Source organism: Mustela nigripes, chromosome 16, assembly GCF_022355385.1.
Source record: "Mustela nigripes isolate SB6536 chromosome 16, MUSNIG.SB6536, whole genome shotgun sequence".
In the NCBI taxonomy this organism is placed as follows: domain Eukaryota; kingdom Metazoa; phylum Chordata; class Mammalia; order Carnivora; family Mustelidae; genus Mustela; species Mustela nigripes.
Window position 1 is genome coordinate 32,974,384 of NC_081572.1, and position 22,510 is coordinate 32,996,893.

At 41.1% G+C, this 22,510-nt stretch overlaps 1 long non-coding RNA gene across 6 annotated transcripts in view; it reads right to left on the bottom strand.

The window, feature by feature from the left end:
* Window positions 1-22,510, bottom strand: part of LOC132004299 (uncharacterized) — a 129,505-nt gene that overhangs the window by 104,913 nt on the left and 2,082 nt on the right. For all 6 annotated transcript variants that reach the window (XR_009400478.1, XR_009400482.1, XR_009400477.1 and 3 more), the window contains exons 2-3: window positions 15,318-15,440; window positions 7,054-7,207 (exon numbers count right to left, since the gene is read on the bottom strand). This is a non-coding gene — a long non-coding RNA (uncharacterized LOC132004299). The remainder of the gene's footprint in view (window positions 1-7,053; window positions 7,208-15,317; window positions 15,441-22,510) is intronic.

The following is a 22,510-nucleotide window of genomic DNA, read 5'->3' on the forward strand; positions in this document are numbered from 1 at the left end:
CTGTGATTGACCCCAAGACAATGATGACTTGACCTTCACTGCCCACGTGCATATAGCCACTGACCTTTGTCCCATATTTTCCTTCTCTAAACCTGGAGGTATTTTTGGCACTTTAGAGACAGTCTTAGAGATTCTAGTAAATTCCTTTCTTGTTTCACTACTGCCTGTCTCTTTGCTTTGGATTTTTGTCAGTGGTGAGTGGCCGTCTATTTGGGATCCCGGAAGCCAGGAGCTCTTGCACCCCTGTGTCCCGGCTACAGTACCCAAAATTGTGTTCAATACCACACACTGAGGAAAACATGAAATGTAGTATATATATAGCTTTCTTCTTAAGCGTGAACAGAGAGTTTATTATAATGCGTTCAGTCAACAAACATTTGAGCATTCACATTGTAGAGAGTCTAGGGACACAGTAGCAAAAAACACACACAAGGTCTCTGACCTGAAAACCCATTTTGAAAATGTTAATCCAAATGTGTGCAGGTTGATTGAATCCCTATTTTGTATTATTGAACTCTAAGCAACCTTTTCTCTTTTACTAACTCTCCATGAAAAAGAACAATGTAAGAGCAGAAAACATGAATATCGTCTGATTCTAGTTGACTAAAGGGATTAGGATCCCTTTTCTTTCTTGGAAAAAGGATCACTCTCTACTGCCTAGAAAGAAGGAATGCCAAGTACTACAGGTAAAAGCTATATACATGCAACACGAACCAGTTTTGTTTTTGTGCTTTTCCATTTCCAAGATGTGCCCTCAACTGCATTTTGGAAATATAAGTTCCTTCAACTGTTATTCTTTTTTTTTTCTTTTTAAAATTTATTTATTCATGAGAGACAGAGAGAGGCAGAGGCGGGTTCCCCTGCAGAACAGGGATCCTGATGTGGGACTTGATCCCAGGATCATGGGATCATGACCTGAGCCAAAGGTGGACGCCCAACCACTGAGCCACCCAGGTGCCCTCAACTGTTATTTCTATCTTTTATACTTCTGTGTGACATCAAGCAGAGAGTTGGAAAACTTTGGGAAAGACCAGACAGTAAATATTTCAGACTTCTCAGGCTATAGGGTCCCTGTCACAACTACTCAAGGCAGTTGTTAAAATGCAAAAGCAATCACAGATTCTACCTAAATGGATAAATGGGGCTGTGTTCCAATAAAAATTTACTTATGGGGGCACCTAGTTGGCTCAGTGGGTTAACCCTCTGCCTTCGGCTCAGGTCATGATCTCCAGGGAGTCTGCTCCCCCCTCTCTCTCTGCCTGCCTCTCTGCCTACTTGGGATCTCTCTGTCAAATAAATAAATAAAATCTTTTAAAAAATTTATTTATGGACACTGAAATGTACATTTCACATAATTTTCACACGTCACAAGATATTATTCTTATTTTTATTTTTTTCCCAACCATCTAAAAATGTAAAAACCGTTCTTAGATTGTGGGCCATATAAAAGGTGAAATTTGGCGCATGAGTCAGAGTTGGCCAAGCCTTCATAAGAAGGACTGTTTAGTTCAGTTAATGAGGACCTGCTATGCAGCCAGGTCTGTGGATTTATTCCTCACATGAATGAATACATCAGCTTTGCACTGGTGAACCTCTGTAATTTCAAGTTCCACCCTCAATTCCAGACAGTGGCTGGAAGACGCAGGCCATTAGTTGTCACCAGTAGAAGCCAGTGAAAAATGCCACTTCCTCATGCTTTCATTTCTAGCAAAGCATTATTCACACTTTTTCTGTCACTTGAAAATTTCTGAATTCCACTTCCTCAAAGTAAGGTGACACAAATCGTTGCGTGTTCTCACCCTCTTATTAAGGCAGGAAAGGCAGAAATCTATTTTGTCACGTAGAAAAACTGACTCGTAAGCATTTTGGATAATTTTCTGAGAAAGCGAAACAGCTATGTTGGGCATATTTAGTATTAATTTCGAACTTTTTATTGACCAGGATCATTTCATTCTGTGAATGAAGAAATTCCCTTAGGAATTCCCTATGCCACTCCCTTAGGTTTGCTCTTGTATTGGGAAATAAGAATATTTTTGCTTCCTGTTTAGGTCATTTCTAAGCACTCTCTACGACTTAGAGCTCTGTTTACCTTAACTAAGCATTTCAGATAGCTTTGTGCTATGTTCTTATGAAAAAGCATTAGTTTTTCCTGACCTAGATTCCCTTGCCTCTTTCACATCTCTTAATTCTCTGCTTTTGAAATGGCTTTGTTTTTTTGAGGTGAAGCCACTGGCCATGGGGCATTTGTAAAGTGTATAGAGCCTTTGGGGAAGATTTATAAACAAAGCCAATCTTTGTCAGTTATAATTGTAAATTGGCTTAAATTCTTCCAGTAGGAACAATTTCTTGATTAAAATGTAAGTAGGTTCAAGGCTATTCCAGCAAAGCTTTGTCACAGGAGCTTTCTCTTCAACTTGATGTTACTATATTGAGGTTTGAAAGAGTGACCCCTGCTGGCTTCTTTGTGTGATCAATCATACCAAAAAGTGTGTACAGAAGACCTATCCTGCTCAAATCTGAAAACCTGGAATCATGCTTGATACTCTTTTTCTTGTACCTCAATCCCATCCAAGAATGCTGTCATGTCTACATTCAAAACGCATCCAAAATCAGATCCCTCCTTATTTCTTCGTACAGTGCCACAACCCTGACCCAGCTCTCTCCTGGATTACTGCAAAAGCTCTCCCTCCTTTTCCCTGCTCTGCTTCTTCCCTTGGTCTTCTTTAGTCTACTCTTAACAAAGCAGCCAAAGTGGTCCAGTTACAAATTCAAGTTAGATCACATCTGTTCTGTTTTTAAAACCCTCCAATGGCGAGGCCTCTGTGGCTCAGTTGATTGAGTTTGAGTGTCTGCCTTTGGCTCAGGTCATCATACCAGGGTCCTGGGATCGGGTCCCACATAGGGCTCTCTGCTCAACACAGCAGCTGCTCACTCACTCTCTCTCTCTGACAAATAAATAAATAAAATCTTAAAAACAAAAACAAAAAACCTCCAATGATTTCTTCTCTATTTCAGCATAAAGCCAAAGGTCATAAAATGGCTTACTTTAGCCTCCTCAACCTCCATACCTCTCACCTCATCTCTTATTACTCTCTCCATTTCTTACTAAATACCAGCTACACTGACCCCTTTGCTTCCCTTGAAACCTTCTTACTGCTCTTCAAGAGACAAGGTATTCCAAGCGGTGCATACTGCTTCAGGTCTGCGCTAAAAAAATCACTTAACAAACACAAAGAATGGCTGAGATGAAAAAGACTGACACAATGAAGTGTTAGCAGGGATGTGGAGGGGCCTGAACCACCATACACTGCCGAGAGAAGTATAAATGGGTTCAATCACTGTTCATCATTAATTACTAAAGTTAAACACATACTGACTCCATGACCTAGCAATTCCAGTCCTGGGCAGATACCCAAGAGAAATGAATGCATACCTCTAGAGACATACACAAGAACAATCACAGCAACCTTCTTCATAATAGTCCCAAATTGGAAGTAATCCAGCTATCATCAAGGGGAGAAGGGATTGGATTTGCATGGGTGGCTCAGTCACATAAGCAGCTGACTCTTGATTTCGGCTTAGGTCATGGTCTTGGGGTCTTGGGGTCTTGGGATGGAACCCTGTGTTGGGCTTCACGCCCAGTAGGGGGTCTGCTTTTCTCCCTCTCCCTCTGCCCCTCCTCCTGCTCATGTGCTCTTTCTCTTTAAAATAAATCTTTAAAAAAAAAAAAGAGGAAAATGGATAAATTGTGAATATAATCATGAAACGGAATACTATATAGCAATGAAGGGGAAGGCTCCCTTAACTTTAAACAGAATGGATTCATCTCACAGACATTATGCTCAGTGGAAGAAACCAGACACAAATATATACATACTTTAGGATTCCACTTTTTTTGAAGTTCAGGAATAGGTAAAATTCATCAACAGTGATAGACGTCAGAATAGTAGCTTGCTCTTGGTGGGCGCTAACTGGGAAAGGGCACAGGGGAACCTTCTGGGATGTTGTAAATGTTGTTTCCTTGTCCTGGGCAGTGGTTATATGAGTGTGTGTGAAAATTCACCAAGTTGTGCACAGCTGTAGAGTTTACATACCTTAGAGTATGTATGTTTATCTTGATAGTTAAAAAAAGAAAAATAAAGCAAACTCACTTATCTAAGACAGCCTTTTTGGGGCGCCTGGGTGGCTCAGTCATTAAGTGTTTGCCTTTGGCTCAGGTCATGGTCCCAGGATCCTGGGATCAACCCCTGCATCGAGCTCCCAGCTCATCAGTAAGCCTGCTTCTCCCCTCCCATTCCCCCTGCCTGTGTTCCCTCTCTCACTGTGTCTTTCTCTGTCAAATAAATAAATAAAATCTTAAAAAAAAAAAAAGCAAACAGCCTTTTCTACCTTCTCATCTCTTTTCCCTCTTATTCTTTTTTTTTTATCCATAGCACATATCACCAGCTGACACGTTTTATATAATTAATATATTGGCTTATTTATTATCCCTCTCTCTCACCAGGATGCAAGTTCCATGAGAGGGAGGACTGGGTTTCATTTACTGCTATATCTTAGAGCTTAGTACAATGCTTGGCATATAGATCTCAATAAAGATTTGTTAAATAAATGAATTGCTATATTGTAGCTTCAGCTCTGGATGTACTCACAAATCAATTTTCTTCTGGAACAGGAGATACTCTTCTTTCCCTATAATCAGCACTATGACTAATTTACAAACTGCTTACAGATTGTGAAATGGGCTTGGGGACAAGGATGTCAATCTTTGGGTTGAGTTGCAGGTTTTATTGACAAAGACATTAGTTGGTTGACTTCTGGGCCCAAAGCTAAGAAGGCAGAAGAGTGGGGGACATTGGTTCATATTTCTCACTCTCCCAAGATTGTTGAGTTGTTCAGTATTATTTTCTCAGAAGCCGGAAAAGTAAAATAAATAAGCCATTGTCTCCCTAAGCAAAATTGCCTCTAGGCAAGTTTTTTTTTTTTTTTAAAGGTTTTACTTATTTATTTGAGAGACAGAAAGATAACGAGAGAAGGAATATAAGCAGGGGGAGTGGGAGAGGGAGAAGCAGGCTTCCCACTGAGCAGGGAGCCTGATGTGGGGCTTGATCCCAGGATTCTGGGATCATGACCTGAGCCGAAGGCAGACGCTTAATGACTGAGCCACCCAGGCACCCCTATAGTCAAGATTTTTGACCGTGGAATCAGGTAGAAAAAATTAGTGAAGCAAAGCTTAAGAAATATGATATAACGAAATGGGACAGGATGGAGGAGGTGGTGCCTCCAGACCTAGAATGGTGGTGTTGATTCGAAAGGTCAAATGCAGGGAGAGGATGAGGAACGTATAACAAAAAGGTATTTGTGTTCGGGTAGAAGTATAAGAATGTAGACATGAAAAATGAAATGGGTAGAGGATTTTGAGAAGTACCGGAGCCTGAAAACAGTGATAAGTAAAAGTGTCAACTTTTCCAACTATAAGCTTAATCATAAAGGTAGGACCTGGCATGGTTGGAAATAACATTTATCAAGTACTTACTATGTGTTTAGCCTTTAACAGATTTTTCACTTAGTTCCTGCAAAAGGTATTTAGGTAGGTGTTATTAGCTTTGTTATTTTATTAGGGGTCAGGCAGATGAGGTTCAAAGGGCTACAGAATTTGTTCACAGATGATGAGTAGAAGAGCTGGAATCCCTACCCAGGTCTGATTTCAGGGATAAGATCATCCTCTGAAGTAATAACTCCCTCCTCTCCATGCCCACAGTTCTTACTATTTGTGCCATTCATCATCGCTTTATTATTTATTTGATTTCATCACTCCATTGCCTGTAGGTTGAGCTCCCCATGGCACGCAACACCTTTCACAATCTGACTCCCCACCTTCTTTCCTGTCTACTCCCTTCCCATTCTAAGCCATCCTTGGTGAAAGAATAGTTTTTTGTTGGAAGCTAGTTTTTTTTTTTTTTTCTTTAAAAAATTTTTAAATTGGGGCACCTGGGTGGCTCAGTGGGTTAAAGCCTCTGTTTTCAGCTCAGGTCGTGATCTCAGGGTCCTGGGATCGAGCCCTACATCAGGCTCTCTGCTCAGCAGGGAACCTGCTTCTCCCTTTTTCTCTCTCTGCCTGCCTCTCTGCCCTCTTGTGATCTCTGTCAAATAAATAAATAAAATCTTTAAAAAATATTTTAAAAAATTTTTAAAGATTTTATTTATTTATTTGTCAAATAAATAAATATCTTTGTCAAATAAATAAATAAAATTTTAAAAAATATTTTAAAAAATTTTTAAAAGATTTTATTTATTTATTTGACAGAAATCACAAGAGGGCAGAGAGGCAGGCAGAGAGAGAGAGAGGAGGAAGCAGGCTCCCCGCTGAGCAGAGAGCCCAATGTGGGGCTCGATCCCAGGACCCTGAGATCACGACCTGAGCCGAAGGCAGAGGCTTTAACCCACTAAGCCACCGAGGCACCCCTATAAAATTTATTTTTAATAAGATTTTATTTAGGGACATCTGAGTGGCTCAATCAGTTAAGGTTCTGCCTTTGGCTCAGGTCATGATCCCGGGGTCCCAGAATCAAGTCCCACATCAGGACTTGCTTCTCCCACTTCCCTTCCCCCTGCTTGTGCTTCCTCACACATGCACACACACACACTCTCTCTCTGACAAATAAATAGATTTAAAAACAAACAAATAAATAAAAGGCATCCCAAGAGAGGAGTACACCATGTGAAGACAGAAACACACAGAGAAAAGAGAGCTGTGTGGCTGTGGAGGTAAAGACTGGAATTATTTATCTGTAGTAGTCCCCCCACTTATATCTTTTGGGGGGGTATGTTCCAAGAACCCCTTGCATACCTGAAACCACAGATAGTATTGAACCCTATAAAAACGATTTTTTTCCCTGTATAATACATACCTATAATAAAGTTTAATTTACAAATTAGGCAAGTAGAAGATGAGCCACAAAGACTAATAATCCTATAGAACAATTATAACAATGTACTGAAATAAGAGTTACATGAATGTGTCTCTCTCAAAATATCTAATGGTACTGTACTCACACTTCTCGTGGTGATGTGAGACGATACCTCGCTGACATAATAAGACGACTTTGAGGGCTGACGCAGGCATATGATGTAGTGCTGGGCAATATGGACCTTCCCAGGATCAGTCAGGAAGATCATCTGCTTCCCGAAGGCAGTTGACCATGGGTAACTAAAGCCACAGAAATTGAAACCATGGATAAGGGGTCTCATACCACTGTATAAACCGAGAAATATCAAGGATTGACAGCAAACAACACAAGATAGAATAAAAAAGGAAGAATTTCAGAGGAATCGGGGCCCTGCTAACACCTTGGTTTTGAATTCCTTGTCTCCAGACTGTGAGGCAGTACATTTCTTATATTTTAAGCAACCCACTTTGTGGTAGTTTGTTATGGCAGCCCTAGGAAAGTAATACACTATTCTTGGGGAATAATTAATATGAATAAACATATATGTTCAAGGATACTCATTGAAATATTTATTTATTTAGTTTTATTTAAATTCAATTAATTAACAAATAGTGTATTCTTAGTTTCAAAGGTAGAGTTCAGTGATTCATCAGTTGCATATAACACAGTACTCAGGGACACCTGGGTGGTTCAGTCATTGAAGCATCTGCCTTCGGCACAGGGCATGATCCTGGGGTCCTGGGTTCCAGCCCCACACTGGGCTCCCTGCTCAGTGGGAAACCTGCTTCTCCCTCTCCAACTCCCCCTGCTTGTATTCCCTCTCTCACTGTCCCTCTCTGTCAAATAAAAAATATCTTTAAAAAAACCAACCAGGGACGCCTGGGTGGCTCGGTTAGTTGGACGACTGCCTTCAGCTCAGGTCATGATCCCCGAGTTCCGAGATCGAGTCCCGCATCGGGCTCCCAGCTCCACGGGGAGTCTGCTTCTCTCTCTGACCTTCTCCTCACTCATGTTCTCTCTCACTGTCTCTCTCTCAAATAAGTAAATAAAATCTTTAAAAAAAAACACAAACCAACCAAACAGTTACTCATTATATCACTTCCCCTCTTTAATGTCCATCACCCAGTTACCCCAACCCCCACCCACCTCCCCTTGAATTATTTATAATTATGAAATTTAGAAGTCACCAGAATGTTTAAGCAATAGTGGGAATCATTAAATGAAATATATTTATAAGGTGCCAATAAAAATCATATTTTTGAAAATCCAGGTAAATGTTTCACAATATAATAGTAAGTGAGAAAAGGCAGGACATAACACTGTATATGCCATGTCATTCAAATTTCATATTAAAAATCATAAATCATTACATATTTATAGAAAAAACTGGTAATAAACACTATTTATTTTAATATTTTACTTATTTATTGGCCAGAGAGAGAGAGCACAAGCACAAGCAGGAGGAGCCACAGAGGCAGAGGGAGAAGCAGGCTGCGCAGAGAGCCCAATGCAGGACTTGAACCCAGGATCCCAGGATCATGACCTGAGCCAAAGGCAGATGCTTAACTGAGTGAGCCACACAGGTGCCCTTTGTGGTAAATACTTTAAAGGGCTAATAGTGGTTAGATTTTTTTTCTATAATTTTCTGCTGTTATAGCAAAGTATAGATGTTAGAAACATCAGAAGGAGACAGTATATATAAATTTGATGGTCTCGAAGATAAAGAAACAAAGACAAAAAAAAGAAATTATATGTATCTAATTTTTTTTGAAGATTTTATTTATTTATTTGACAGACAGAGACCACAAGTAGGCAGAGAGGCAGGCAGAGAGAGAGAGGCGGAAGCAGGCTCCCCGCTGAGCAGAGAGCCCGATGCGGGACTCGATCACAGGACCCTGAGATATGACCTGAGCCAAAGGCAGAGGCTTTAACCCACTGAGCCACCCAGGTGCCCCTATGTATCCAATTTATACTATTCATTTCTCCATACAGCTGGGACTTGTTTTACCCTGGAAATATGGGAGATTAGCGTAGAGGGTGGCAAAGACTTTTAGGCCCAAGCCTTTGTTTCGTAATGCAAAACCAAAGGTAGAGGCTATGAATTGTCTTATATATTTATTTCCTTTATAGCCTATGCAGCCTAAGAGAAAGCACTTAGAAGATTCTAATGAGAACCAGAGGGTATATGTTCTCAGCTGAAATGCTCAGTTATGTTGCAGGATTACCCAAGTGCCTAGCAATAAATGAAAACTCACAGGCCTATGGGAAGGACCAAAAGCGCCAAATGGGGACATTTACAGGAGGGGGACGGGGCGCCATAGTTGCAAGGGCTGTGGACACTCGCAGGGAAGCAAGGCCTAAGCCAACATCATGCAGCTGAAGGCTCTGCATAATTGCCAGAAATATAAGGTACATTCCTTCACTGCAAATTCTCTGAGGAGTTTTTGGCCTTTTTGTGTCTCCCCTCCCATACACAAATTTTCCTGGTTAAAGTGATCTCAAAACATACATTACCTACAGATTTGCATCGTTAGGAAGACAATTTGCCCACGAAAGCAACATAACCTAATTAAAAACTTATTCCTAGGGCACTTGCATGGCTCAGTTTAAGTATCTGACTCTTGATTGCAGCTCAGGTCATGAGCTCGCCACGCTCAGCAGGAAGCCCCTTTCTTTGTCCCTCCCCCAATAATTCCTAATAATTCCTAATAATTAAGCTAACCTTAAAATGACTCATTGTGGTGCACCTGGGTGGCTCCGTTGGTTAAGGGTCTGCCTTCAGCTCAGGTCATGAACCCAGGGCTCTGGGATCGAGTCCCTTATTTGGCTCCCTGCTCCTCCGGGAGCCTTCTTCTCCCTCTGCCCCCTCCCCAACTCGTGGGCTCTCTCATACTCTCTCATAAATAAATAAAATCTTACCAAAAAAATGACTCATGGGATTGTAGGAAAAATGGTTGCTTTTTTTTTAATGGTCCCATTTTGCATTGTCTGTGGCATTGGAAACTGGTACAGTCTTTTAGAAACATGACATAAGTATCAAGAGCCCAAAGGGGAAAAAAAAAGAAAAGAAAGAAAAAAGAAAGAATAAAAGTAAATTGTCTATTTGCCATCATCTATATGATGTACTTGGCATACACGATTTCATTTATTCATTACCACAATCCCCATAGAATCAGAGAGTTTAAGCAAATCATTCAAGTTGCACAGGTGGTAATGGACAGAACTGAGTTTTGGACCCAGGCTGCCTAGTTCCAAATTCAATATTCTTGTCCATTCTGTGTTGCCATATACTGTTTACATTTTGACCCTGAGAATTGGACTCTTAGAAAGGTACCCTTAAGAAATACTTTAAAGGGGTGCCTGGGTGGCTCTGTGTGTTAAAGCCTCTGCCTTTGGCTCAGGTCATGATCCCAGGATCCTGGGATCGAGTCCCACATGGGGCTCTCTGCTTGTCAGGGAGCCTGCTTCCTCCTCTCTCTCTGCCTGTCTCTCTGCCTACTTGTGATCTCTGTCTGTCAAATAGTAAATAAAATCTTTAAAGAAAAAAAAGAAATACTTTAAGAAAAATACTATATGGCAACATCAGAAAACAGAACAATTTGAAACAGTATAATTGTCTAACTAGAACAGCTATAGTATGGTTTACCTTCATAATGGATTATCATAGACTTTAGGAAAGGTAATGGGAACTCTAAGGATATGAAAAAATACTTCAGATACTATATTCAGTAAAAAAAAAAAGTGGAATACAATAGCTTATATTCATTGCACAAACAAAACTATATATGTATAGGAGAGCAATCAAAAGTTTTAGATTGCAGTTGTAATAGACTGGGTGTAATTTTTTCCCTCAAAATTTAGTTGTTTTTTTTTTTAAGATTTTATTTTATTTATTTGACAGACAGAGATCACAAGTAGGCAGAGAGACAGGCAGAGAGAAAGGAGGAAGCAGGCTCCCTGCTGAGCAGAGAGCCCGATGCGGGGCTTGATCCCAGGATGCTGGGATCATGCATGACCTGAGCCAAAGGCAGAGGCCTTAACCCACTGAGCCACCCAAGCACCCCTCAAAATTTAGTTTATTATTTATTTCAGAGAGAGAGAGAGAGAGAGAAAGAACATGTGTGCGTGGGCAGAGGGGAAGGGCTGAGGGAGAGGGACAGAGAAACCTTAGCAGACTCCAAACTGAGCAAAGAGCCTGACACAATCCTGAGATCAAGACCTAAGCCAAAACCAGGAGTTGGACGCTTAGCTGACTGTGCCCCTCCACATTTAGTTTTTAGGGGATGCCTGGGTGGCTCAGCTGGTTAAGCGGCTGCCTTCGGCTCAGGTCATGATCCCGGCGTCCTGGGATCGAGTCCCGCATCGGGCTCCTTGCTCAGCCGGGAGCCTGCTTCTCCCTCTGCCTCTGCTTACCACTCTGTCTGCTTGTGCTCACTCTCGCTCCTCTCTCTGACAAATAAATAAATAAAATCTTAAAAAAACAACAACAACAAAAAACAAATTTAGTTTTTAAAAAATTATCTGAAATGAAGAGTTTTATCACATAATCACCTTCTCAAAATACTGGCCCCAGTGGAGTTTCTTTCTCTACTGGCACCTCTTCTGCTCAGAACAGCTTTCCATTTATTGTCCTCTTCTGCTCAGCTCCACAGCATGAACTCTTGCCACTCATATTCATGTGAACAAGGTTGACCCAAATAGAAATTGCACATTCCCAGAAGTCACTTGACCATTTTCTCTGTGCTGTGACAGTGTCGAGCTGCACATTCTATTGAAGAATTTGTCCTCTTTTTTTTTTTTCCCCACAAAACAGGGTCTCCCCCCCACCCTATTATAACGGTATTCCTTTGAGCATAGCTGTAGCTGTGCACCTGTACACTGCCTTGACCACAAGGCTTCTCAACCTCTGCATCCTTGGCCTCTTACTACTAGACATAAGTAGCATCTCCTCCTAAAAGTCTGATTACTAAAGACATCTCCAGATGTTGCCAAAGGGTTTCAAGGGCTGGGGAGCAAAATCCTGTGGAGAAACAATGGACTAAACTAAAGGGATTGTCGGCGGTGGAAGGTGAGAACCTGTAGTTGGCCAGTTATGCCCTCATTTAACCACAAGAGGTCTCCCTAGACCTCATTATGGTTCTAATCTGGCAGTTACGGGGCTATGGCCACCACCAATTAGGTTAATTGTCGTGACTGGGTGGGAGGTGACGGCAAAAGGTTTACAAACAGAAGCATGAGATCAATCTCCTGTGCAGGAAAAATTCCAAACAAATAATGTAGATATTCCATAGTAAAGGACAGGAGCATGAATCCCAAAAGTGTGCTATATGCAACGACTTCCTGCCAAAGAATACAGTCTTGAAAGGGGAATTGCTGGGGGTGGCAACGGAGTGGCTCAGTGGGTTAAAGCCTCTGCCTTGGGCTCAGGTCATGATCCCAGGGTTCTGAGATCGACCCCCGAAACCCCGCATCAGGCACTCTGCCCAGCAGGGAGCCTGTTTCCCCACAACTTCTCTCTACTGCCTCTCTGCCTACTTGTGGTCTCTGTCAAATAAATGAATAAAATCTTAAAAAAAATAAATAAATAAATAAAAGGGGAGTGGGGAGTAACCACAGTGGAGGAAGATGACAAACAGGACCTCAGCCAGGTGCTGGAGGTCAACATCAACACAGATAAATCATATTGATAGTTTATGTCCCCTTGAAATGATGTGATAAAAATGGTACTTTACCTCCACAATCTTCCTCCCCAAACCCTATAATCTCAGCCTGATCGTGAGAAAAATATTAGACAAATTCCAGTTAAGAGGCAGACTGCAAATACCTGACCAGAACTCCTCAAAGCTGTTGAGTTCATTAAAAACAAGGGAAATGGGACACCTGGGTGGCTCAGTTGGTTAGGCAGCTGCCCTCAACTTGGGTCATGATCCCAGTGTCCGGAGATCGAGTCCCACACCCGGCTCCTTGCTCGGCAGGGAGCCTGCTTCTCCCTCTGTCTCTGCCTGCCATTCTGTCTGCCTGTGCTCGCTAGCTCTCCCTCTCTCTCTCTGACAAATAAATAAAACTTTTAAAAAAATTTTAAAAAAAATAAATAAAAACAAGGGAAGTCTGCCCTACCTGAGGCTCCCTGCTCAGCGGGGAGTCTGCTTCTCCCACTGCCCCTCACTCTGCTCTTATGCTTTCTCTCCCTCAAATAAGTAAATAAAACCTTAAAAAAATTAAAAGGAATCACTTGGTGACTATAATTAGAAATGCCACCATCATGAACCAATCAGTATCAGGCAAGAAAATCAACGATTGATACCGAAGACAACTTAATAGGATAAAGGAGCCCAAATACTTAAAAACAATCTTGGAGATCATTTCTATACTAACAAGTAGGTAAATGTGGCACGATTGTGTCATGAGAATAGCAACCGTTAAATCTCACTGATACCCCCTTTGAAGCGGGTTCTGTAGTCCAGTACTATATTCAGGTGAGGAAGATTGAGTCTCAAAAAGATAACATAGTTGCTCAAGATCATGGAGCTAGTAAGTAGCAAAACTAAAATTCAGATTTTTACATCTGATTGTAAAGTCTTCGCTTTTGACTCCTGCGCGTTATTTTCAGTCTATATTTGGCAGTCGAGGTTATTAACCTTCACCGTAGAGTTAAGTATTACATAATTAAAGGGGTGCTGAGCAAAAAACCAGAAGTCTGGGGCCTCGGTCAGCTCAGGATATCAATTTCCTTACCAGAAAATTGTGGATACCCTTACTGGGTTATTTATTTATTTAAAGATTTTATTTATTTATTTAACAGAGAGAGATCACAGGTAGGTAGAGAGACAGGCAGAGAGAGAGAGAGGGAAGCAGGCTCCCTGCTGAGCAGAGAGCCCAATGTTGGGATTCGATCCCAGACCCTGAGATCATGACCTGAGCTGAAGGCAGCGGCTTAACCCACTGAGCCACCCAGGCGCCCCCCTTCACTGGGTTATTTAAAGAGTCAAATGAAAGAATATATAAGAAAATGTCTTGCAACCGGTGAAGTGTGGCATTGTATCATTAACACGTTTTTACTTTCTCAGCTTTTTGCAAACATGTCTGTGAGCTAATTGCAAAACGGGATGTGAGCAGATGATTGAAGGGAGCTTCAGAGCAGAGGCTTACAAGAGAATTGTGTTAGCTTCAAACCTTTACATGTAAGATCTCAAGTCCGTGGTCTTCATCACTGGCTGCACGTATCACCTGGGGACTTCCAAAGGTATCCGTGCCTAGGTCCTTGGGCCCCAGACCAATTAAATTACAATGGCTGGGAGTAGGGCACAGTCAGTGCTGTGCTTAAAAGGCTCTCCTGGTGATTCTAATATGCAATGAAGACTGAGAACTGCCATTCTAATTGATCCAGTTCCGTTGGGTCCACCATACCCTTCCCTGCATAGGCCGCTCCTTACCCCTGGAAATTGCTGGAGTTGGAATAGTACCATCAGGCAATGAGGCTAAAATAAAAGTGTGGTCAGCCAAGCTGCTAGGACAGCTGATGATCTTGTCATTTGACTAAAAAAAATGGAACTATTTTGGTTTTATTCAAAGAAGGAAGAGTCCAGTCATGGGAGAGAAAATCCTGCAGAGGCCGGCTAAGTGATCAGTGAGCCGTCTGCCACCATCACCAGCCAGGCTAGCAGAGAGGCTGCTCCGAAGTCCTTGCAAACTCTGCTCTGCAGGTTGGTTTATCTTGCCTATCATGCGGTCTGAGAACCTGTTGGGATCCTGGGCCTTGGTGCCAGGCAGACCAAAGCAACAATCAGCTTACAAATTAGCAAATCAACAGTATTCAAAACCCGTGGAAGAAAAAAAGCTGTTGAGCAAGAATAACATTAGGTATGTTAAAGGTTAATGTAATTCAGAGCTAGAAAGCCCCTTCTTTTAGAAATAGGCCCGTCCAGTTTCCTAAATGTACTGCCCTTTAGGGTCTTTGGTGGAAGGGTTTAGGTTACTGCCAACCACCGCTAAGAGAGAGTACCGAGAAGTCATCTGGGGGAATTGAGGGTCCCTGTCATGTAGGGTCTGGGCATCACCGTCACAAATCCAGGAACTTATGATGTCCTAACTCTCAGAAGTGAGCAGTCTCCTGGGAATAAACCCACATTAACCAAGCTCACAAGAAGTCCAATGCTGAATTACACAATGACCAGACATTAACACCAGATGGTACATTCTCTCCTCGTAAGAAAGACAACATTCGGAGCCACATTTGAACCATAAATTATCCTTGAAAGTCAAGGATATAATTAAGAAATTAGTTGGGTGATCATAAAAGATGGTACCATCAAGCTAGCTGGATTCACTCCATCTCTCTGTAAGTTTAACCAGTGAAGGAGAATAAAATACCTCAGACTCTGGCCGGGCACCCTCTGTATGGATCACGCTGGAGAGTCACTGACAAATTCTTGCTCTCCAGGAGTCAGTTTTTCAAACCAGAGATCTCCAAACTTCTTTTCTGGTTGTGTGTTCCTAACAGGAAAAAAAAAAATTATAATCCATTTTTCATACGATCTGCAGATAACTTTGATTTTTTTTTTTTTTGTATCATCTTCTTGTCAGACCTGACAAGAAGGTTACTGCTTTTACTGAAAAATGTAGCTGACAGCTTATATTAAAGGTAATAAAAATGTCAACCCTACCATTTTACAGTTTGCTTGTGCTTTAATTATTAGTATCCTCTTTAATTTGTGGTTTCTTTGCAGGAATTTTGTTAAGCCCTTGTCCATTTCGTGAGAGTCAACTAAGGGAAAACCTGAGTACTACTGACAGAATATAATCTGTAAATCCGCTGAACAGGGCTTAGTAAACTGTAAGGTGCCACACGCTATGCTGAGAGGCAAGCAGTGAGTGAGGTACCACTGTCAACCCTCCCTTGTAGAATTCCCATTCTTCACTGGGATACCTCAGGAATGAATGAGGCTATTCTTCAGAGAACGTATAATACAGTGCATTCACTCAGAGTCTAGAATATTTTGCAGCTTTAGATGCAATAGCTATATATAGTCGTCCTTAGAACAATAGTCTTAAGTTCTAGGACAATAGTTCTAGAAATTATGCCCTAATCCTTAATTGGACAGTGGCACTCTTAAATAACTCCATCTACGAGTCCCTGGGTGACTCAAGTCAGTTAAGCATCTGCCTTCGGCTCAGGTCATGATCCCAGGGTCCTGGAATCGAACCCAGCATCGGGCTCCCTGCTCTGCAGAGAAGCCTGCTTCTCCTTCTCCCTCTGTAGCTCCCCTTCTTTCTCTGTCAAATAAATAAATAAATAAATAAAATCTTTAAAAAAAAAAAAAGCAAACTCTACCTATTTGCTGACTAGGTGAGTCTTTTGTGTAGATGTTCAATATCTTTCATCATATTTTGATTCTGCTTATTGTTATGTCCTGAGGGAAACTTTATCTGAAGATTTGGGGGTGCCTATGGACTCTATTGCTTTGTAAGAACCACGAAATGAGTATGAGGGAGCCATTGTTGTCACATTTTACGATTAGGAGAATGGTTTTGTTCAAACTCAGAAACAAGACAGCTGAACAGAGTTAATTTGGTTAAAAGGCTCAGGATGAACTAGTTTTGTACCTCTGTCTTCAGAGATTTCACATACAGGGCTTCCCAGGAGTGGGAAGCCTTCCACAGAGTTTGAAAACTACAGCTCCAGAACATGAAAAAAATTGGCTGAGATGGAATTTTGCTATTATTAGTGCTGTGTTATAAGTAAGTCTCCAGGAACTAGAGACAAAGGAGATCCCATGTACAGTTTGTTTGCAATGAATTAAGAACAACAACAAAATTCTGATCCATGTTTTATCCTAAAGATATTATAGCATAGAGTTTTAGAATTTGAACTCTATAGTCAGACAGTGTTGGGTTGTTATTTTTATTTGCTCCACAGAGAATTTAATTTTATTTTTTAATAGGTAATGCACACACATGATACTAAATAGTAAATGGTAAGGCTCTCCCTCTCATTCCTAAGCTCCCCTCCTCTAGTGCTTCTCCACAGTGGCAACCACAGTTCCAAACTTCTTGTGATAGCAAAGGCATATCAAAACATCGATGTATATATTACATGTAAATATGTATTTTAAAACAAATGGTGGCATACTCTGTACAATTGTTCTGCACCATGCTTTTTTTTTTTAAGAACTTAATTCTTGGAATTTGTTCACTTTTTATTCAATATATATTTAAATATTTATTGAGCATTGTAATAGATTGCAATATTCTTCTCTATTCCTCATGATAGGGTTACACATCCTACTGACTTTGGAGGTTCTTCTAGTTAAGAAAAGTATAATAAACTTCTCTCTTGACTTAAGGTTTGGCCATATTTTCTTTGGCCAATGGATTGTAGGTAGAAGTGACAGTGTGTCATTCAAAGTAGAGGTTTTAAGGGACATCATATGTTTTCATGTGCTTCTTGTATAGCAGTGGCCCCTAAATAAGAAGATACTAGAAGCCAGTCTAAACCTAACATGTGACCCTCAGCCTAGAGCAGTGCCCTGCATATCAATGACAGAAAAAGAAATGTTTTGGGGTCACTTGTTACCACAGCCAGAAGCAAATTAATGCTGCTGTGTGCTCAGACAATTTTCTAGGTGCTTAAGTTCATTAGGGAACAAATGAACAAATGAACTTAAACACCCTTATGGAATATACAGAGCTACATATAGACCTACTTCTTCTTTTTTTTTTTTTTAAATGTTTTATTTATTTGAGAGAGAGAGAGAGAGAGCGAGAGAGCATACAACTGGTGGGAAGACCGGAGGGGGAGAGAGAGAAGCAGACTCCCCACTGAGCAGGGAGCCTGACATTGGGCTTGACCCCAGGAACCCGAGATCATGACCTGAGCCAAAAGCAGATGTTTAACTCATTGAGCCACCCAGGTGCCCCTAGACCTTCCTCTTTTTAATGGCTGCATAGTATTCCTTTGTATAAAGGCACTGTGATTTATTTAACCAGTCCTTTACTGATGGATTTAGGTTATCTCAATGCATCAGTCTCAAAAGGTAAAAATCCTATTTCTAATACAAATACATAGAAAGCATATATTCAAGTTTTATTTAACGTATAATGAAGAACCCACCAGGATGACAAAGTTGGTTTGAAGGAGAATATGAGAGATGCCTGGGGGGCCCAATTAGCTGAACATCTGACTCTTGATTTCAGCTCAGGTCATGATCGCAGGGTCATGAGACCGAGCCCTGAGTTGGGCTCTGTGCTGAGCGTGGAACCTGCTTAAGATTCTCTCCCACTGCTCCTCCCCCCTCCCCTATGCACTCTTTCTCTCTCTCAAAGAAAAAAAAAGAGAGAGAGAGAGAGAAAGAAAGAAAGAACATCTGAAAATTGAAAATTGTAGTCAGTGGATAAAAAGAAATTCTGAAATAAAATTGTTAATTTTTCAAAAAGATTTATTTTATTTGAGAAAGAGCAAGCAAGAGGGGGAGTGGCAGAGGGAAAGAATCCTCAAATAGACTCCCAGATGAGCAGGGAGCCCAAAGTGGGGCTTGATTCCAGGACCCTGAGAACAGGACCTGAGCTGGATCAAGAGTCAGATGCTTAACTGACTGAGCCACTCAGGTGCCCCTGAAATTGTTAATTTTTATACAAAACTGGCTACTGGCCTACAGACTAAAAATAATTTCTGAGAGTTTCTTCTACAGGATAGAGGAAATAATCACCTCCCATTATCAGTTTTAGAGAGCTGTAAAATGTCTGGCCTTTCATCAACAGCAAAGTTAAATTCCCCGGAGAGAGTTTTTGCTAATACGAACCATGCTACAATTTACTTTTACATTCATTTTTGTGCACATGTGTGAGTGTATCTTAAGGATAAGTCCCTTGAAGTGAACTTTCTACTCACATTAATTTCTACTTTTGAGAGAGGTTACCAAATTGCCCTTCATAGAAATCATACCAATTTACCTCACTGCAAACATTTTAATGACTGTTTTTTCAAATCTTCTCCAACACAATGTTATCAAACATTTTGCTACCTGCCAATCTGATAGGATAAAAATAGCACCTCATTATAATTCCAATTTAAATTTTTTCTTATTACTATGGTTGAATATTTTCTTCATATCTTTATAAGTTATTTCTTTTTCCTCTACCATGAATTGTCACTTCAATCTTGGCCTTTAGAAAAATGAGCCCTTATCCATCACAGGTGTTCCCAATTTTGTTTTCACAGTTTTAGACAGATTTTTCATCCTAGCTCTATTGTTCACTAGCTGTGTACCTTGGGCAAATCAATTAACATCTCTGAGCTTAAGTTTACTCATCTATTAAATAGGGATAATGACATAGTCCTTGATTCCATATTTGGAACCCTGAGAGAGAGGTTTTAAATTCTAGCAGCTTTTGGTGCATACACTATATATCACCAAAACCCTAGGGAGTGTGAGCTCTTCAAGCATTTAATATTCCCACAAGAAACATATGAATATACTAGATGGGATTAATAAAGCCTACGAATGACCTCATATCAGTTGAAGTTTGCCATCAAATGAGCTGCATCAAATTTTTTTTTTTCTTGGGACGCCTGGGTGGCTCAGTGGGTTAAAGCCTCTGCCTTCGGCTCAGGTCATGATCTCAGGGTCCTGGGATCGAGTCCCGCATCGGGCTCTCTGCTCAGCAGGGAGCCTGCTTCCCTCTCTCTCTCTGCCTGCCTCTCCATCTACTTGTGATTTCTCTCTGTCAGATAAATAAATAAAATCTTTAAAAAAAAAAATTTTTTTTTCTTGAAAAGTGGAACATGGAAAAATCTTCCATGATTTATTATATTAGTTTGTTGAAAGTTAAAAATTGTACAAGAGAGAGACATCCTCAACAGTATTGTAACCAATTGGGAGATACAACTGATTGATTAGACAAATACTGAGACGAGTCCATGTGGGAAGGACTGGGAATGAAAAGAAGCTCTATGAGAGTGCTATTAGTAGCTTATGAAAATAAAGGAAGAAAAATATAATTGCTTGTATCCTGTCAAGTTGTTTTTTTACCCTACAGATTTTACTTATTGAATACTAGAGTTCTGTTATTGTTCCATGTGAGCTCTGCCGAACTCCCTTTTTGATTTTCAGAGCTTTTTGGATTTTGATCCGTGCTTAAGGTATAGAGAACTGTGGTACCTTGTTGTGAAGATTGGATTACATGAAACAAGGCATGTAAAGTGTCTCTACTAGCTCCTAGAACATAGGAAGAATAAGATAAATATTATTGTCCTGTTGTTTTTAAGATGGAAGTGTTATGCCCCTCCAAATCCTGTTTCCAGGCCCTTTAGCTTGGCATAGGATTTTGCTTTGTCGGTAGTTTGATGTTCAGATGAGTTTCCTTGTAAAGGTGACTAAGATATTTGGAGAGGAGAGAAGCATTTTTATTCTTTGTTGGTGTAGAAGAAAGAAAGTGAATGGACTTTGAAGCTAGATAGATCAGGGCTCAAATTCCATAAGATCAGCTTTAAAGAGTGAGAGAGAAGAAATTAGCTATCTTCCAGGTTGCTTTGAAGATTAAATACAACTAGATAGACTAGAAACTGCTCAGTGCACAATACATACTCACTAAATGATGGCAGCTTTTTTGTTGGAGTATGTTCAGGAGGACTTAGGTACAACACTTAACCCATTTACAGTCTCAAAAGCATTTAATCAGCCACTTTCATGACTGAAAATGAGGGACTTGGACAAGGATCAGAGAAAGCATTTATTGTACATAAAGAAACAAAGCACTGTTACCAAGCTCTGTCCACAGGAGGATGGCACCAGGCCCTCCTCTGTGATGTAATGTCATGGGATTTCACTTGTTGAGGGAGGAGGGGGGACAATAAAGCGCAGGAGGAGTAACTTCCCCACCTCACTCAGGCAGTAGGGACTATTTCCCAGGTGATATGGTGGTGTGAGAGCCTATAGCCTTTAGCCTCCAGGAACTTTCTGTTGCACTGTGATTTTAAAATGCAGGCTGCCCTTTTAATATAGAATATCCTTCAAGTTTCAGGTTTAATGTCATACTGCAAAGTAAGACTGCTATCTGTAGATCAGTATACTCTGAGGACAGACCCAATCTGCTGCTTCCGTTTGGATCCCTACTGGATTCAATTCAGATACAAACCTTGAGAAGGGGCCTGCCGAGTGTCAGCTGCTGAAAACACAAAGACATCCGATAAGGTTCCAGCCCAGGAGGGACTGACAGGAGGATGGATAACTGACCACTGAGTGATATAATAGGACTACAGATAAAGTACTATGAGGGTACTGAGGAGAAAAAAAATTAATTTTTCCAGGGAGGTTAAGGGAAACTCTCCAAAGAAGTGACATTTGATCTGATTTTTGGCCTGAGTCATTCAGCAAAAGGCTTTGAGATAGAATGATGAGAGGAAGAAGCGGTAGGGGAAGGTTGGGGGGTTAAGGAGAGAATAACGTTCCCAGTGAAGGAAACTGTGGGGTCAAGGGTGTGAGGCAGTAGGCCTATTTATTTGTTCAGTTATTTATTGAACAAACAAATATTGGTTGAATGTCAGATCCTCTTGGCGCAGGGAAAACAACAGGAAGCAAGATAGACGAGGTCCCTGATGCTCTCATATAGTTGACACTTGAGAGCTGGATGGGACAGAAACAGAAAACAAATAAATAAGAATAAATAAGTGTATACAGTAATTTCAGAGAGTGATATGTGTTAGGATGAAGATAAGGTGGGAGATGTGATAGCGAGTACCTTGACGGGGGGAGGCATGAAGATTGGGTAGTAAGGACGGGGGACTCTCTGGAGGAGGCATTTGACCTGGAACCAAGCGGCAAGGAGGCGGTCTTCGGGGGCAAAGTGTTTCAGGTGGAGGGAACAGCAAATAAAAGTACTGTAACAGGCCTAGGCCTGGTGTATTTGAGGAAAAGAAAGGGAGTCCCCTTGACTGGACTAGCATGAGCAAAGGAGCTATAGGGGAAGACCTGGGAGGTTGGCAGACCTGGTTAGTTGGGCCTTACGGGTCATCATAAGGGGTTTGTTCTGAAAAAGTACCATTTGGTGTTGTGTAGAGAATGGATTGGAAGCAGGGAGATCAGTTGGGAGGCTGTTGCTTACTCCAGGCAAGGGATGTTAGTGGCGCCAATCAGGTGACAGCCGCAGAGACAGATGTGTTCAGGGCAAATATACATTTAAGTAGAGCTGACAAGACCTGCTGATGGATGGTGTGGGGGTGAGGGAAAGGAAGATGGAAACATATCAGATTCTATGACGTGGATGTGGCAACGGTGGGAACATGGGGTAGGAGAGAAGATGCTGGAAAAGAATGACTGTTCGGCTTTGGGAATGACTTTGGCCTCACACAGAGGAGACAAGTGGACTGGGCCACTAACAAAGCCAGGCTGATGACCTGTCTGTGAGGCCAGGAACCTCTCAAACTTTTACCAATAAGGGTTGTTGTTATTGCTGTTGTTTTTTAAACAAATAAACAAACAAAAAAACCTCTCTGGCTAAATTTGAACAAATTTATGTCTTTCCCTATATTCTCTCCATCTCAATTTTTGCCCTACAGGATAAATATC